The 13,598-nt window shown below is 38.2% G+C and overlaps 1 long non-coding RNA gene across 1 annotated transcript in view; it reads right to left on the bottom strand.

Annotated features, from left to right (window-relative positions):
• The window catches only part of LOC148426404 (uncharacterized), a 62,765-nt gene extending 54,827 nt beyond the window's left edge, over positions 1-7,938 (bottom strand). Inside the window, exon 1 of the long non-coding RNA XR_015865251.1 lies at positions 7,827-7,938. This is a non-coding gene — a long non-coding RNA (uncharacterized LOC148426404). The remainder of the gene's footprint in view (positions 1-7,826) is intronic.
• Between the last annotated feature and the right edge of the window lie 5,660 nt (positions 7,939-13,598).

Genomic DNA, 13,598 nt, shown 5'->3' with positions numbered 1-13,598 from the left:
AAAACAAAACAAAAAAAAAAAAAGAAGAAAACATTTTGGGAGATTCTTTTTTTCAAACTTCATTAAGGCCAAGTTTGTCTCCTCGCCTCCTTCTTGAGGGCGTACAGCCGTTCGGTGAGAGAAGTGCGCCACCTAACGGTTGTACACGTCCGTGGTTTTAATACGTGTGGAAAATGTGGGAGCATGCGAACAAAATTGACACATTATGGATAGTTAGTTGGTGGAGGGGGTTGCGCGATATTTTTTTTTTGCCATAAATAAAAACAATTATTCAATGAAAGCTTACTAGTTTATACTAAAATTCAACGAAGTAAAACGTCGTCATTTTTTCCCATTATAATACAAGGTTAGAATTGTTTAATTCACTCTCAATCAAAAAGAGTACTGAATAATATTTTAAGCATCCTTCCTTTTTTATTGTACCGTCAGTAATTTATTGCGATTATATGAAGTTGCCAACCGTTGTATATTTTTCCTTTTCCACCCCAATTTTATCATGTATATATTTTATATAACAAATTACATTCATTTAAATGATTATTATATGATTGCAATTTATCAACTGTAATCATCAGTTTATATTTCGGTCAATAATTTTATTTAATGGTTTATGGTTGTGTTCACTTTCTTCTTTTATTGAAAATAGAATTATTATGTTTTATTCAGAAATTAAATTGCTTGTAAAAAGATCATTTTATGGATCTATATTTGTTCAAATTTACATTTGAACTTTGAGTTAAACATGTTCTTTTGTATAACTGTTTTTATGTCACATTTTGATTGGGTTTTTTGTTGTTGTTGTTTTTGCATGTAAGGTTCTGGGTGTCCAACATCAGACACTTGGTGTGGATGTCAAAAGGAGGGTATGTGAAAGTTAAAGATGGAGCCCTGCACTCCCCTGGTAGTGATCACTCTTCCTCCGCCTCCTCTTTCTCTTCTTCCTCTTCTCAAACACCCTCCAGTGTTGGCTGTGTGTGTGTGTGTGTGTGTGTGTGGGGGGGGGGGGGGGGGGTGCAATGAGTGATTCTTCAAGAAAACTGACAATCGACGTTTCCTTCTCCTTCACGCTTTGATTGATCTGGGCTCTGGCGTGCGTTGATTGATTAGATGGCCTGCGGAACTTCTTATTCTTGGTTGTGTTTGTTAGCGACTTGTCATTGATCGCATGTTTTATTGTTAAGCGCACTTCATTAGCGACACACAGAGATTTATCTGTGTGGCGTCTTGGAGTGAAGATATTGGCAAGGAAGTTTGCAAGATGAAGCGCGATGATGATGATGATGATTATGAGATTATGGTTATGAGGGTTACACTTCCTGGCATCATCAAGGAATCTGAAGACTTACAAGAATCCATTAAAAGGCCAAAACTAGGTCGTGTGGTAGAATGTAGATAAATTCTCAAAAGTAAGGCTAATTAGCGAAAATAAATAATCAAGCTAGGTCTAAAAGAGACCGAGCCAATCATGGGTTATGCATTGGGTGGGTAAGATAAACTCTTAAAAACTGCTTGAAAGAAAACAAAAAGGGTGAGATAAGTGGTTTGGGAAGGTAAAACAGGAAACAGAACTATAGCGCGGCCTTCCACATTAAAAGCATACATTTTTAAAGTACGATATAACTGAACATTAAAAACTAAAGTGCTTGAAGAATTCTTAGCACAAAACAAATGTTATCAATGCCCCTGCATGTGAACGACGATGGATTCAAAAGTTGGATCAGTCTGCTGGTTCTTTTCTTGAAATCAAGACGTTAACGACCTTGGCTATCACAAACACCGCTAAAAGCTAAACGGACGAGCGGAGAACGTAAACAGGAAATACAGTGCGGCCTTCCAGATTAAAAGCTGATATTTCAAAATAAGATAATGCAGGTAAATAAACAATAGAAACTGGCGCACTTAATGAATTCTTCACACTGAATAAATCTCATCTTAATGGCCCTGTTTCTGAACGCGGATGGATTCAGACGTTGGTCCCGTCTGCTTACTTCTTTTAACGAAAACAGTGCGGTACAACCTTTGTTTGCAAAAGCTGTCGACACACAGACACAATTCAGGGTTAAGATTAGACACCAGTGAGGTCGAGGTCAGACGCTAGGCGCCGATGTTAATTATCTATTTGCGTATCATCTGTTATTCATCTGACGCTGTACTTTTTCTGGGTTGCGTACGTGCAAAAGGCTACTAGCATAAAGGCCTACACTCAACTCCTAACAAGCCAAGTACTGTATCTAAGTGGCATTTAGCTTCAGGACATATGGCGCCGGGGTTCACAAACAAGCAGGAATAAAGAGTCCAACCCCTACGGAGTGACTTTCATCTTCATTAGAACTCAACTCTCACTTTGCGTTGGCCACCCCACTTGCTGAATGCAGACAAATGAGCGTCAAGTGATAGCCACGCGTACGCCGCTACCTCCACTTTGGGTGGCTCATCCATATTCACACTGGCAGAACAAGTGACATATGGTCGCTACTCACGCTACACACACTCTAAACGAGAGCTACCAATCCGGAATTGGATTTAACACTTCAATTCCCCACTGACCAACAAGGCCGACTCAATTACCGGAACACACACACTCGGAACACACACTTTACTGGTGTAATCCAATTAGACTGCGATGAAGATGATGATGATTGTGAGTTTGTGTGCGTGCGCGTATGTGTGTGGGAGAAAGAAAGTTTCCTTGTGATGTATGGATGTATTTATATCACTTTTGATTGACACTGTCAGAGAAGCAAGCTAGGTAGGCAAGCGACTGTGTCCACACAAACATTCCTTAAGCAGCCATGTTTTTTCCATTAAATCATTCACTGCCGGTACAATTAAAATGCATTTTTGAGTTAAATAGATATCGATTGCTCGTTAAAATGGATCGACGCCAAAATCATTCCGACCTGCACCTGAATCGATAGCTTGGTAGCTAGTTAGCGAGACAGAAAGGTAAGTACATAGGATTTTGCCTAATAGATGGCGCTGCACGATTATGGCCAAAATAATTATCACAATTATTTGAAATCACGATTATTACTCATGATTACTCATCATGTTTGGTCAAACATGTCTGTGTATTTCCCTTGTTGTTGCCCACACAGGACAACACAGCTAATTTACTTGCTGAGTGCAAACCAATGAAAAAAAAAATGAAGCCCACTTAGAACCAAGCACATGATTTACTTTCAAGCAAATTTTATTCAATTAGATGTCAAAATGTCATTTTCGGTCATTTCAAACCGAATGTATTCCAATTTTGGGTCTCAATTGACAGCTAGCCCTGTATATATTATAAATTAGGTGAGAAACAACGCCACTTCACACTGGTAAATAAGATATTCAGGTGAGAAAAGCAGAGGCTTTTGTCATGCAAACATGTGGGAAACACTGCCCCCTGGTGGTAGAACGACAAAGAGTTTGATTTGACATGTATAAGCGGCTTTTTAAATCGTAATATCGCTGAGGATCAACTTACCAGATACCGTAATTTGCTAAATATAGGACGCACACCTGTATAGAACACACCCTTAATTTGATTTTTATTTTTATTTCGTCCCATGCTGTTGCCATGGTGATGGACTGTTTTCAAAGACACATATTGTTGCTGTTGAGGGAATTAACTTGATGCATACTCATGAAACTTTACAAACTTTACCATTTTGATTTTATCTGAGAATTAAGCGTCATTGGTTCCCTTTTATAGATGTCAGATTTAAACAAACGCCTCCAGGAAAATGTACATTTCAAACTTTGCATGTTTCCTCTTAAGATCTTTAAGATAGAAATCACTGAAAACTTTTTACTTTGTCGCATGCTGTTGTCGACTCACTATTTACAAAGAAAAATGATTTTTTTCAAGGCCTAAACCTGAATGATACTCATAAATCTTCACACACTTCAGACTTGGCATTTAAATCCGTATTTTGAAGATTTTTTTTTTCCATGGGATTTTCATTGGCACTAGAAATTTTTAACGAAATATTCTCAGTTTTTTCTCAATCTGTTCAAATTGGGAGGAATAGGTAACAGCCCAAGGCCTACAAAAAAGTCTTTTGGAGCTATATATTAAATCAAACAGGAAGTCTGCCATTTCGATTTTATTTTCGCTCTTTCATAACGGTCTAAATCCAACAAACTCTTCCTAGAGCTTATCCAATCAGCTTCAAACTTTGCGCCTCTCCTCTTAAAACGTATAAAATTGAAAGATACCGAAAGATTACGTTCATGATGATGACGATGACATGGCGGTGCGCTGTTTGCAAAAAGAAATGAGGAGGTTTTTTAAGGGTCTAAACCTGGCTGAAAACTAAAGAAATTTTGCACACACATCAGATCTGGTTTATAAATAAATAATTTATAGATTTCTTCTGCAATTACAAAACGTTGGCCTCATGATGCCCCTTAATGAAACATTTTCAGTTGTATGTGGTTGTAAGAAGATAGGTCATGGGTCTGCAGATGATTAACTGAATGAAAGAAGTAGTTGGTAGGTAGTAGACAAGAAGGCTGTGGTACAGAGTAGGTTAAGTAGTGGGTATTTAGTTGATAACTGATAGATATGTCGGTCAAATCGTTGATACGTAGCCAGTAGCTAGCTAGGTAGCATGACAAGTAGCTAGGTAGGGCAGATTTGTATCTCCAGTAAAAAGTAGGTAGCTACGGTCTCCACAAAATCAAAACACACACTCAAGACCCGCAATGGATGGCAAACAAAACAAACAAAGTGCAAACAAAGCCTTCCTATGCGAGGAGTCAAGGGAGTTATCCCTTGCCTGTTGCTGTAACACAGTATCCAAAAGGCAAGACCCTCGGGACTCCCCAGGGGAACCCTCCCAGGGGAGCCATTAATCCGGAGCTTCGGTAGCATCAGCCGCCGAGGGAAAGGAGGAAACTCACGGGAGAAGGGTTGCAACGGAGGCCCGACACGCAGGAAACACCTGTCACCCCCAACGCTAATGAGACACACAATTAGCAATTAGCAACGCGTTCTGTCAGCGCTAATACCTACCTAGAGCACACATACAATCAGCCTCTGTGCTTGGAAGAAACAAGACCACACATACTGTATGTACTGTAATAATATACTATGGTGTTCTTGTGTGATATGATGTTCCATGTGTGTTTAAAGATTTATAACAATAGCATCAATGCTACTCCCACTAAACCTGGTATTGTCGCTCTGTTAACATTAAATTCGCTGGCTTTGTCTAGATGAGATGATATGATTTGCTCGAACACTAACATTTGAAATGCACAATGTGTAATTCTTCTCTTGTTTTATATGCCAGTTTTAAAGTAACATTCAAATGGCTATTGGCAGGGGTTAGTCACTAAGCCCTTGTTTAGCACCAGTACCCCCGCCCCCCACACACACATTTTTAATTGACTTCTGTATCATCATAGAATATACCACAGACACAGCCTATGACCCCAAAACACTTCTTAGAACAATTTCACACTCATCTTACATTAACCTTAAAAAATTGATGCCTTATTGCTCCTTTGCTTCAAAGTATTAGCGGCATCTTGTGCTATCTTAGAACGTATCAGAAAGTAAAAGAAAATACAAATATGTGAGTTTTTCAGCAAGGAGGACAGGTATCACAAGAACAGATATCCCAAAGAAAGAAAACACTACATTTGTAATGTTCATTAATTAGCTACGTAACTCACGACAAAATACTAATATACATTGCTATGTACGATGACGGCAAGTAGCTAAGTTGCACTTTCATCACTAAGATTCATGAGTTGGCTAACTCACAACATTTTTCATTGCTAAAATTCATGTTTTCCGAAAGTAAATATGATGTTAGCTGACTTGCAAAAACATATCGGTAGACAGCTTTGCATAATAGTTAGCAACAGCATGCTATCACAACAGTGCAGTGTTTTCTACCTGCATGAAATGACAAAATTATACGTGCTAAAGCTAAACCCATGCTACATTTTCTTTTATTAGTTTTTACTGTATGGCGACCATCTTGGCTCGGTCACTGTTCCACCCTTGAAGAAGCATATGGCCCTAATCTGAAATGGCAGCCCCCTTCAAAAAACATTAATAGAACGTAGCGTGAAGGGAATAGGTTGTTTTGGTTAATTATTAGCTTTGTTGTCACTGGCTACTAATTACAACTTGGGAAGCAAGGGACTTCTTCCAAGGCCAACATGGATGTTGGGCATGTCCCCACGGTGGCGCCAGCCTTGTCCCACACCGCCACTATTAGCTTGGCGTTAGCTCCACTTGCCAGCCGTTATTAGCCTGGGTATTAGCGTTGCACAAACTCAGCACTACCTGCATGACTGCTCTTTTGGGACGCTGAAGCGCTAATAATAATAATTACACAATGTAAAAGATAAGGCCTTTAGATGCAATGGTGAATATTCTAGAATTTATCGCAGTGTTGAATGGAATTCATTTGATTAGTATGTTAACATATGACACTTATCGACTGAATATTAAACAGAAGTTTACTAGCCAAGCTAACACATGTGCTAAGTCAATTCAATTTAAAATCGATCAGGATGCTAACTCGCAACAAATTACTACATTTAACTTCCAAGATATGCAAGGTCGTAGTTAAATTGGTTGCTCAGTAGGTAAATGGGTAAGATGTGCTATTGGAAACTAGGTAGTAGGGAGGTAGCTGTCTGGTGGTAGGTCCATACAGTATATAGTATGGCAATTTTAAATAGAGATAATTTGTAATAAGTCAATTGTGGGAACTAGAAAACAGCTAGTGAGGAGAGTGTGTTCCAGTTGTACGATAAATAGTATGTAAATCACAAGATGGTCAGTTCTGTTGATGTAGGTAGGTAGAAATACAGAAGGCAACACAAAGGTGGGTAATTTGATGCTATTAGCGTAGGTAGCTAGATTGATGTATAACATGTTGGTCGTCTTTAAAACGGGCAATGGGTGGATGAGTAGTTGCAGGCAGGTAGATAGGGTAAATTTAAACTCAATTTAGTGTTTTTGGTTGCATTATTTTGAGATTTGCTTGAATTTTGTTAATAATCTCAACAAAATGCTTTTAATTAGCCAAATAGCTTAGCTGGCTAGGCTTGCAAGATGGTGCTATTAGCGTAGCTAGCTAGATTGATGGGTAATGGTTTGGTAGTTGTTTAATCGGAAGATAACCTCCTGTCAGTAGCCTAATGTTACCGTTTCTGGGGAGTTAGGAAGCTAACAAAAACATCACATTAATTTATAGAGTATTAATGTGAATTATTTGACTGTAGCATCGTTAGTTAAGATAGCAATGCTTGTTAGCACCATGGCTAGAAACCGGGCCTTCTGACACTTAAGGTTACCTTTTTGATTTTGATTTAGTAAGATGGGGGAAAGAAAATATTTCATCTAATGTGCGCACACACAAACATACGCACACTTAACTGCCTGTCATGGTCCCAGCGGTGGTGAGTTCAGGTATCATGGGAGTTCCCAATTTTCCAGCTCACACAACAGAGCTGCCCACTGAGACAAGTGCCTGAGTGACATGATGCCCAATGCTTGTTTGCACACACAAATGCAAGCAGTGACTTTTTGGGGCTGAGCAAGCATTGTGAATTTGACTTTTATTGGACTCTGTGGATTATTTCGAGTTGCTGCGTTCATTGCTATTGTAAAACGTGGCGGTTTTCATGAACCACTGAAGTCATCACATTACTTATAGCACGCAAGACTGGTTACTGCAGACTCCTGTGAAGCCATGATGGAGGGGCATTTTGTGTATAACTAATCTTGAGCACAAATTCAAAACTTTGCGCATTTTGGCTGTCAAGTGGGCCCGAGCCCATTTGGACCGGAGTAGCATGAGTAAGCCCACCTTGGTGAGGTGAATGTAGGTATGACTTTCATCTTCCCTCCCTCAGCGTGCTGTTGGGCGCATTGTTCATCAGGCCCGGCTCGCTCCATTAACACGGCAGCGTCGAGGTGACTTTAGCTGCTAATGAAAAACAGATGTGTCCGTTTAATAGTCTTAATAGTGCGCGTGTGCCCGTGTGTGTGCGCGCCTCATTAAATCAGCAGGCCTGATGGTGATGAGAGGCAGCTAATGAATGAAGACAGACGTGTTTAGCGGCATGTTGGATCTATCATCTCGAGGTTTAGTGAGCGACTGAATGACCGGATGGTCACTGGCTCAAATTCAGCCGCCGTCCGCGCTTTTTTATTCGATAAAGCGCTGACCCAGCGGCAGCAAGGGGCAGGATGTGAAGTGCCCCAATATAGCCATTCATTCAAGCTAATGATTAGCCGGTTAATAGCCAGATGCTCACCTCATTCGCTAATGGACACGTCACTCACTAGGCTAGGCCCCGCCTTTTCAAGCCGAAAAAAAAAAATCGATTACAATAATCTATTCATTATGCGCACTTTGTTACTGTATCGTGTTAGTATTTTTGTTAAATCAATACATATCGATCTGATTAATCAAAATATTTTAATAGCTGCAGCCCAAGATGTGATTAGGGATTCAATAAATAAAAAAAAAGGTTTTAACTTTTTTAGCTCATCACTTTTTGTTTGCTTTTTGACATATAATCTTCTTTTGTTTTTTTTTATTTTAATAAAGTGCCATATGTTCATCATGACACGGCGCCGGGGAGCTACTGCAGTGAATTGTGGGAAAATGGCAGGTGCTATCAGTTCCCGGCTGAATAGAAACATGATTAGATTGAAAACTTATGAGCCGCCTTAGGGAGGGAGGGAGAAGAGTGGGAGGGGGGGGCGTGGGGTAGGGGGGCTACCATAGGAAGGTATAGGGGCATGCAGATAAACATTCTGCATTCGCAACCTGTCATCTAGTGGTACAGATTTGGAATTGCAACATAAATAGCAAAAGCAAATTGATCAATAAATTAAATATAAAATTCAAATTTGACTATTTTTAAATAACGACTTTAAATTTTAATACGTTTTTTATTTCATTAGTTAATAGATATAAATAAGATTAGGTGTTTCTATGTTATTGATGCATATTTATTATAAATAGGAAGATTAACACTCACTACACACTTTGATACATTATTTCAAACTAGTGAATGATTTCATGTTATATTAACAAAACATTTGGAATGGATTGTTTTTTATTTTGGCACATAAAATAGTTTTGATTATAGTTTTTTTGGCTGTCAATTTATCAAGTACACAATTACTACAAATTCCACAGATTAGATAAGATTTTTAATTTAATAAAATGGATGTGTTTTCCCACAATTTGATTAATTTACTGTCTAATGTTTTCAATTCTACCACCCAAAATTTTCTAAGGTTTTCATGTCAATGCATTGGCTGCACAATTCTAGATATTTTCAACACTATTAAAAACTGCAGTATTTTTCAGACAATTGAAAAAAACACATTAAAATGAACTATTTTAACTTTTAATTACACCTTTTATCGCCTTTTTTTTCCTTTTAAGAAGAAAACAAAGAATTAATATACTATTTATTCCATGGGGTAGGTAAAATATTACGAACAAAATTTACACAATAACTACAGACAAACGCCAGACAAAAATGACACAAAAATTCAGTCCTCTTCGGAAGAAGGACATCGACCACATTTAACGCTCCGACTTCAGCTTCCAGGCGGATTTTATAATCTAAATATGGTATTATTGTAAATATTATTCTGCAAATAAAAGAAGTCGCTGCGATACTTTGCCACGGTCCTTATTTTAATGAATTGACAGAAAACATATACATGCATCGAGATAAAGTAGTACAGTGTGTGAAACGAAATACAATTTTTCTATTAGACAATTTTACGATAAATGCAAGCTCTTACTTACGTAAATATCTGTTATCAGATTCGCAGATAACTCGCAGATAATAGTTTTTAAGAAGTGAGATGAATCGCGTTTCAATACAGGCAATTTGGCTTGAACGCAAATCATTAAACCCTTCCCTTTCATATTTGCATTAGTCCCTTTTGGCCACCAGATGGCAGCAGTGTATCACTTCTACATTTGTCTGCTTGTCAAGCCAGGGAAAAGTACCGGTACTCATGTAAAAAAAAAACATATTTTTTTTTTGCTGTTGTATTATTTGGAATTTACAATCAATTATAAACAGGAGAGAGGCGATGAACTTACCTCACCACACAGTGAGACCGATGACTTTGACGAGGGTCCTGCAGGCCTAGGAATGCAGTCGGCCATGATGTGTTTACCTTTTGACCTTTTTACCTCCCTTCACATTGATTTTAACTCTTTTTGCTAACCGGAGTTCAAAAATCCAGTTTAGAAACTCTTGAATGATTTGAAAAATCATTTAATAGTGTCCCCTAAGTACTGTAACTGTGATTTGATACACAACTATTTATAAGGGCTTCAAAACCGATAAATGAATCATTCCTAATTGTTAGCAACTGTCCTCCTATTTGTCACTTGTCACTCCTATTTGAAGTTTACTCCAAGACTGGCCCAAAACAACAGAGTTCAAATCTGCATTTTTACATAATAAGAATGTTCAAAGACTCAGATTTCATCTACCCAATGTGAGCTAGCTTAATGCTAACATAGCATCAAACACATAACAGCATTGCTTTTCTTGTCGATGATCTCATCTTTGATAATATTTCATAATCAATACGCGTCTGGAACTAGAAAACTAATAGCTCTCCGGCCCTTCTCCAGACACATTTTTGTCCTTTGATGGATTCAAGATGCGCTTTTATGATCTTGAGATATGAAGTGCTATAAAAACGCTAGGAAGGGAACATGCAAGGCTGTGTTTATTTTATGTTTGCTTGGAGGGTATCCAAATGCAATATTAAGGGCTGCCTTTTGAGGCTTCAGGCTTGTGGAGTGTTTGACTTTGGGGACGTTGGGACGGTTGAGGTTTGAGGCATTTAGAAGTATTGGAATTTAAGAGTTTTTTTACCTTCAGGTGATGGACTTTTGATTTGTTTGACTTCTGCAACATTTGAGGAAGGTTTCAGTTTTCGGGTGAGGGGTTTAACTGAGGCGGTGGACTTGTGATCTGTTTGACTTCTGAAATATTTGACTTTTGAAATGAGACTGACTTTTGAGGGGTTTTGAAGGGATGCATTATTGAGGTGGTTGACTTTTGGGGTGATGGATTTTTGTGACGTTTGCCCTTTTGGCTTAAAAGTGTTTGACTTTTGAGTTGTTTTGTCTTTTGATTTTTGAGTGTGACTTGAGACATTTTAAGTGTTTGACTTTTGAGGCAGTTGACTTTTGGGGTGATTGGAGTTTTGTGAAGATTGACTTAGGCTGTTTGACTTTAGGAATGTGTTCTGGAGTTTGACTTTTAGGTATTTGACTTTTAAGTTGTTTGGTTTGAATTATTTGACCTTTGAGGTGTTGAAACTTTTGCAAGATTTTAACCTTTGAACTGTTTTGGGGGGATGAAATTTTTACATGTTTGCTTTGAGGTGATGGATTTTTGTCAAGTTACATTTGGGCTGTTGAAACATTTGAATTGTTTGACTTTTGAGGGGTTAATTTTGAGTTTCGGAGTGATGGTAATATTGAGGTATTTGACTTTTGGGTAATGAATTTGGGCAGTGACATTTGACATGGACTGTTTTGAATTTTGGAGGCATTTTAGAGGGATGAATTACGATGGTTGGACTAGTTTTGCAGTTTGGCTTTAATGTGTTTTGACTGACTTTGATTTTTTGGCTATTGAATAATTTGAATTTTTAGTTGGACGAGATATTTGAAGTTTGACTTTTAAGGTATTTGAAATGTGTGATTTTGGGGGCAATGTAATCTTGGGAATCATGGTGTGTTTGATTTTATGGGCTATGAATATTTTGGCGACTTTTGAGCTGGCATTTTGAGGCATTTTTGACTTAAGTAGTGTTATGACTATTTTGGTGCTGTTTTAATATTTTTTTTTCCAACAAATTTAACTTGGAATCATTTCTATGGGTCGGACATTTCGAGGACAATGGAGGCTGTTTTTTCTCCCTGGAGACCACCTCTGTGAGTGTCGTCATCCTCGGGATCATGACAGCGCTCTCGCCCCAGCCAGGCCTCTTAAGTGCTGCACAAGAGTGCTTTCTTTGACTCGCTCCCGACCCGACGCATTTAAAGATGAGCAGAGCATAAACGATTGCCGGAGGAAATCCACGAACGCTGCGGCGCTGTGACGCATGAGAGCTACTGGCTTTACGGACAGCAGCAGGCCCGTCAGAACCCCTCAGGGCAAGACGCTTTGAGCCAGCATGTTGCTGACCCATCTGACTAAAATACACACTGTAAAAAAATAAGAGTCTGGTCAAAGAAATGGCTGATTGGGCCCAATTTGGACCTTTTCAACTGAGGGATGTACTCACTTTGTTGCTAGGGGTTTCAACTATGTTTGTTTGTTGTTTTATTTTTTTGAGTAGCTGTTCTAGATTGTAGCAATTACCATATTTTCCGTGCTAAAGACCCACCTTAAAAGGCTTAAATTTTTTTCAAGAGCTGACAGTGCGCCCTATAATCTCGTGCACCTTATATAGCGCATAAACCGCGGGTTTTCATTTTTGGGGGACGAAAAAATAAAATAACTTTATCGCCATGTAAATTCTTCAATTTTTACTTGTGCGTTTCAGTTATAAATGTATTTATACAATTCAAAATGTTATAACAGTCTTCTTGAACTTTTGATGTGCTATATATGCTCCAATCTTGAAGCAATGTGTATGGGAACGCGGCAGAAAAACTGCCAAGTTTTTGTAAAAGAAAGTGCGATTTTATCAAATAAATTCAGAGAGTTCTGATTGATTTGATTAAAAAAATAAGTTCAATATTTAATTGAATAATATTTATATTATTTGAACTCTTGATTCGTGTTGGCATTGATCTAAACATTAGTTTAATGTAATCAAAGGGTACTTTTTCCCTCTATATTTGAGATGCTTTCCACAAATCATCTTTATTCTTAATTTCTGACTGAAGAGGGAAGATTCCCTTTAGTGCAGCACCATCTAGTGGATGCATAATGCAAGCTCAGCCACAACAGTAGCTTCTATTCTATGCGCCTTATAATGTGGTGTGTCGGTGTATGAAAACAGTTTAAAAATAGGCCATTCATTGAAGGTGCGTCTTCTAATCCAGTGGGCCTTATAGTGTGGAAACAAGGTAGGCATTTCTTCAGTTTTCCTTCAATAAAATTGACAAAAGTGACACATAATGCGTGTACCAAATAAAAACATTAAGATTTAGTGTCAATTATATACATGTTTTAATATCTTGGCACAATGGGGAATATTTTTTCTGTTTAAGTTGCACTGGGGCAGAGGAAGAAAAAAGTTATTATTATTATTATTATTATTATTATTATTATTATTATTATTCCCGACCCCATCTTTCCTATAGCAACATGATGAAGCTATTTAAAAAGCTCCCTACTCTAAATAAAATAGACAGGAGCACATTATCCCAATTTGCTGACATCACTTGCACAAGCTTCTCGCCGGCAATAAAACAAAAGAACAAAAAAAACCAAGATATTTTACTGCTCACCCGCGTCGTCAAAAACCTCTTAAGAAGCAGTGTTGGAGAGCCACGGCCTTGAGGAAAAGGGGCAATAAAAGCCTAAAAGGATCACATAGATACAATTGCTGATTAAAGAAACCA

Source organism: Hippichthys cyanospilos, chromosome 3 (genome assembly GCF_059441005.1).
Source record: "Hippichthys cyanospilos isolate Australia breed blue-spotted pipefish chromosome 3, RoL_Hcya_1.0, whole genome shotgun sequence".
Lineage (NCBI taxonomy): Eukaryota > Metazoa > Chordata > Actinopteri > Syngnathiformes > Syngnathidae > Hippichthys > Hippichthys cyanospilos.
The sequence above is the reverse complement of the archived record's forward strand: the minus strand, read 5'-3'. Positions and strand labels throughout refer to the sequence as shown.